Below are 6000 nucleotides of genomic sequence, written 5' to 3'. Positions count from 1 at the left end.
TGAGATTGGAGAGAATTTTCTTAGAATGGAATGGCCAGATGCAAAAGGATAGACGTCTCATATTTTTATCACAGAGAAGCAAGGGGAATGTCAGAAATCTGCTACATTTATGCACTTCCCAGAGTCCCTGCAGTATTTCAAATGAAAGCTGGTCAAACTAAACAAGCAATATTAGGCAAGAGACACAAATGAGCATCCACCATGCCAAGGCTGAACTAGGAGGGTCAACTTTTCAGCTCTCCAATATGTGTGCTTTAAAATGTCTCTTTGTTACAGGAATCAGCAGATGAGCATGCTTATCTCCTACTCAAAAAAGCAAATCATGCTGTTGTTAAAGATACAGTGAATTTATTTATTTATTTATTTTTGCTGCTCATTTGGTAATCAAAAGCACGCACCAGAATCCAGGGAAATATTTTTATCCTAGCATTCTGAAACATCAAAAATATAAAGAGAGACATTTCAGCCAGTTTTGTAAAAATGGGCCAAAAGCCTATCCTACTTTGCCTCTAATTAATCTACCCCAGGGGTCTTCAAGCTTGGCCCTTTTATGACTTGTGGACTTCAACTTCCAGAATTCCTCAATCAGCATGCCTGGCGGAGGAATTCTGGGAGTTGAAGACCACAAGTCATAAAAGGGCCAAGTTTGAAGACCCCCTGCTCTACCCCAACAAAGATATCTGCTTGAATCTTGTTAAATCTTGTTAAATATCACGCTTTTTTAAAACTTCCAAATGTCCTCCTTTGTCTTCCTCTCAGTGAGATTAAGATGCTTCTTCTTAGATCCTTCCTCTCAAATGTGTATGTATCCTTCATCTCAAAAAAGTATGCCATTCTTGTCAAGGTGATACCCAGGAATTTAATCTTGCACTATAGTAATAGTTGCTGAATCTAGATTTAGAGTTTCTACACAAAAATAGAAACTGTGGTATTACTTAGTAATATCCTTTTCCATAGCCAAAGTCCTTTGAAAATGTTTACTCACCACTGAACAAAAATTACCAGTATATTTAAAGAAATATCATTATTGCAGATCCAGTCTAATTCATTTATATTGTTAAATATGACAGAAGGATTAGTGGTGACTATTCTTCGTTTCTTGGACTAATTTCAGATAGATGGTTCAAAGCCCAACCAGTAAAGACATTTTGCAGCATTGCATAAATTTCTTCTTAGCATTCTTAAAAATAGAAACTAAAAGAAAATAGTGAGGAGAAAACACTGGCTAGTTTCAAATAGGTATTTATAACGTCTATGTCACCCAAAACTGGAAGGACACCTGCTTTCTTAGCCACAAGTTTTCGGTGTTCAAGAAAGTATGAACACAACTGTTAGTTGTGTTCCAAATTCAACAACTGTCCTTCCTCAGCCCTGCCTGTATGGAGAAAAACACTATAATAGTTGAAAAAGTTCTCATAAAAATTTTATTTAACCCACAATACCATCTGGTATGCATAGTATGTACTCAGTATTGCTTGGTGTTACTCTTTGTTTCCACTTGGAAGACCTTTTCCTCTCTATCTTTCTTCTGTTTGTTTTACAATAGCAAGCTAGACAATAAGGTTTGGCATGCTGGAGGCAAAGCAAACTTTTGGTAATCTTCCAGCAGGTGGCATCTACGAACAACCCGGTTTTAATGCAAAGAACTCATACTGAAGAATTACCAAGCCAATATCTTTAAAGAATCATGTTGTTCCCTTGTGTTACCTGAGAACAGCTGAGCAACAAAGAGCAGGCAGGCAAATCATAAGCCATATAAATGAGTGTGATGCCACACACTCGTTTCAGTATAAAAATCAGGAGCCACCCTCTTCTTTTTATATGGCTGGGTAAGTTTCACATTTAAACCCAGAGAATTATGACTGTCATTTGATCTCTACACTTATCTATCTTAATACTACAAATAAAAGAAGTTACAGACCATACAGCAAAGACTATAAGACGTTGTTTAAACTAATTAATGAAGTCTAATAGACAGTGGTTAAAAACACATACAAAAACCAGCTTGTATCTTTTAGCTCTTACAACACACTCATGTGTTAAAGTTAGAAACTAACATTGGCTGTGATTTTTTTATTAGGATGTTTTTATTATCCATAAGGATGTGCATTGTATTTCACTAAATCCTGGAATCCAAGATCTATCGGTACATCTTTGGGATTCTCTCCAAAATGATATATCTGGGCCATCTCAAAACTTTGTAATTTGACACATTAGCGTTCACAGAAAGTTAATTTACAGCAGTGGTTCTCAACCTGTGGGTCGGGACCCCATTTGGGGTCGAACGACCATTTCACGGGGGTCGCCAAACCACGCTGTCCGCCATTTTTTTCCCTTTTCCCTAGCTGTCCTACTCCCTCTTATTGATGGCCACACCCACTTGGGGGTCACCACAACATGGGGAACTGTATTATGGGGTCACGGCATTAGAAAGTTTGAGAACCACTGATCTACAGAAAAGGGGAAAAAAATCTCTGCTACTTTTTTCCTTTATAATACCAAGATGAGGAAAATTATGGCACTGATAGGTCTACCTTAACATCCCAGAAGTCAACTCACCAAGAGTTCTCCATTCATAGCTTCTGAAGCACAATGAAGTGGCTGGTTTACTCAAATTGGCTTGGGTGTACTTTATGCGATTTCTGCCATCTGAAGAGGATTTCTGAAGAGCTTGATGAAGATGTTGTGTTGCATAGCTTCCTAATTCTTATATCTGTGACTAATTTTCCCAAACAACCATTGTTTTTGTTTCCCGGTACTTTCTCTAAATTTTTGTCTTTTGAATTGTAGCATATTCCATCCTCTAAAAAACAATAATGTTGTTATTATTATTATTATTATTATTAGGTCTTATTAGACTTTAGATAGCATAGGTAATCTCATTTCTCTTCCCTCTGGCCTCTTTATATGGTTAAGACATAGACACCCAGATCATCACATTCCATTTCCAAAAATGGGAGCAAGCTGCTGTAGTTGTCTTAACTGTGCAAATACATTTCTGACCAGTGTTAAAACAGATACCAGTGTTCCTTACTGAATTTAGGAACTTACCCAACCAGAAAATGGCTATGGGAAAGCTAATCTTACTACCAGTGTGCAAGATTGCTTATTTGTTTGGTAGAAACTGCTTATCGCATCAAAGGTACATTTATGGAATTGTTTTTATTACCCTATAACTAGCCCAAAAACTCCTGAATCTCTGCCTGAAATTGGTCAGGATGTATATTCACAGAAAAGGCAACATGTGCTTTTAACTGGCATCTCATTTTTGCAGACAAACATGGTTTTGGCCCTTTCCTTTTATATAAAAAAAAATAAAAACATTAGAGAGCTAAGCAATATTACTGTAATTATTTATCTGAAATTTGTCAGGATTCAGCTCTTTAACGAGATGCATTGCGCTTATAAATTTAGTCAGTTCTATTAAAAATACAATTTATAGATTTTCCACAAAAGTCTATGAAAGAAAGGAAAAGTAATACTTCCAATCTTGTTATGGACCTGGTCCCATGACAAATCAAGCAGCTTCCAAGTGGATATCAGTCAGGGCTGTTTTCTGCCTTGTCGACTTGATAAACAATTTTAATCTTGTTATCAGCAAACATCCTTGGTTCCTGATAGGTAACAGTACTAAGAAAAGAGAGTTGTATTTTTCTAATTACAGTATCAAATTTCCCAGGACTTCTTGAGAATATACTATAAAAATCCTACAGTAAGCAAAGTATTTTGGTGATAAACTCTGACTGGCTACTCTACAATTCTACTTTGCTCCTTTAAAATGAACATTTGAGAAAACTGAGATAAATTGAACTGCCAGTGTAAACAGCATTCCCTAGACCTGTGTTGAAATGCTTTTTAATGGCAAATTAGAATACCGTACATGAAAATATTATATCATTTGGGAAACGATAGCATTTTTTTCCAGTAGCATTCATGATTTCAGAAGTTCCATTACAGTGTTCTAGCAAAGAACAAGCCCAGTCTGAAAAAAAAGGAAAAAGTAATTGGCCTAATTTCATTATTCTCTTTAATGTTGAACTGGGGTAGAGTGAGCCAATGACTTTCTAATCACAAGTGAACATTCTTAAGCAGACAGTGGAATATTAATTCAGAGCAGCGGTTCTCAACCTGTGGGTCGCGACCCCATTTGAGGTCAAACGACCATTTCCTGGGGGTCGCCAAACAACGCAGTCCACCACTTTTTCCCCCTTTTCCTTAGCTGTGCTACTCCCTTTTATTCTACTGGCTTTTGGAAGCCAATAGAATAGACTCTCTTGAATACAGTCTAATTCTATTGGCTTTCAAAAGCCAATAGGAATTGTCCAGGCTGTCTCTGCCCTGCTGAGCCTGCCAAAAGTCCCATTCTGCAAACGGTGCTGCAAGTTGTCTGCAGCGAAGGCGAGCTGTCTAGAAGTTTCTACCCCTCCCTGCTGAACAACTACTAAAAATGTAAGTAAAAGAGGGCCAGGGGTGGGAGGTGGGAGGCCGGCGGGCGCAAGGAGGGTTGCTGGTGCACGTGGGGCCTGGCGGGTGCCTTACCTCCCTTGGGCTGGGCCAGCTGGTGGCCCAGCCGGTGGTCGGCCTCCTCCGCCTCTGCCGCTTGCCAGCTCACCTCGGCCGGCGCAGGGGCGGCACCACGCATGCGCGGCACTCCTGGGCAGGGAAAGTCCCTGACTTACGACCGGTTGGGTAGTCCTCGACTTATGACCAGTTGGGTAGTCCTCGACTTACGACCGGTTGGGGGTCACGGCATTAAAAAGGTTGAGAACCACTGATTCAGAGGGTCCTTGATGTAATTCTAAATCCTTTTCTGGTGCCACTATCTTTTAGATATGTTGTTAATATTAGGTTAATATTAAATACAGCGCTATTGTACTGATTACAAAGCAAAAAGCAATGATTAAGTAGGGGTGAAGTCTTTATATAGGATTGAGCTCGGGTGTCAAACTCGCACATCACGTGACGTGTTGTGACGTATAGTGAATTTTTTTGCATTGCCAGAGCTGGAGTGGGCACGGCCTCCATATGATGCCACTGGCCCGTGAGCCGGCAGTTTGACACTCCTGGATAGAGAAACAAATGATACATACATTTAGTAATATGCATCAAAAAGCAATAAGTCAAACAATAAGGGACATTAATTAGATATGAGAATTAAACAATAGAAAACATTGATCCTGGATAACATTCTCCAAATGGCAAATATGTGGGTTACATCCCCCTATTTTCCAGTCAAGTTTGTATATTTCTTAATTCTGTATTCAAGGACTTCCAGAATATGCTGCTTGTTGTTTAATTTCTGAAGAGATTAGTTCTTTCATGTGAAAAAAAAATGGTTTGGCCTAAAAGGAAACATGGTTTCCTCAATTTCAAAAGGATGCCATGCTAAATGCTAATATCTCTGATTAAAAAGCTAGTACTGAAGTCTAATATTTCAGGTAACAAAAGGTGCCTATGCAACAGCCAGAAACAGGATTAAAAGATTAGAAATCATGATATGATCACCGAATGCCATTGAGACTTAGCAGTATCTTCAATCACAGTAAACAGGAAGTGTGATATACCGTGCTTCAATATATGTTGTATATATTCCAAACCACTCCCAGATTACATTCACAAATAATAGAAGAATTCCAGAGCCTTTTTGGTTGTGACTCTGGCTCTGGAATAACTCCCCCCACCCACCACCCCAATGTCCTTTCCTTATATAACAACAAAAGTTGCAAAATGATTGGAGGCAACTGTTTGAGGTTATATGACATGATATAGTGACCTGGGATGCTATTTTAGGAGTTTCATTTTAGAAAGGAAGAAAGGAAGGAGGGAGGGAGGGAGGGAGGGAGGGAGGGAGGAAGGAAGGAAGGAAGGAAGGAAGGAAGGAAGGAAGGAAGGAAGGAAGGAAGGAAGGAAGGAAGGAAGGAACAGATAAGATAAGATAAGATAAGATAAGATAAGGTAAGATAAGATGATAATCTTCATTGTCATTTTTTTTTACTGTGG

The sequence above is a fragment of the Crotalus tigris genome, unplaced genomic scaffold (genome assembly GCF_016545835.1).
Source record: "Crotalus tigris isolate CLP2741 ecotype Arizona unplaced genomic scaffold, ASM1654583v1 scf7180000018101.4720394464:4744507, whole genome shotgun sequence".
In the NCBI taxonomy this organism is placed as follows: domain Eukaryota; kingdom Metazoa; phylum Chordata; class Lepidosauria; order Squamata; family Viperidae; genus Crotalus; species Crotalus tigris.
The sequence above is the reverse complement of the archived record's forward strand: the minus strand, read 5'-3'. Positions refer to the sequence as shown.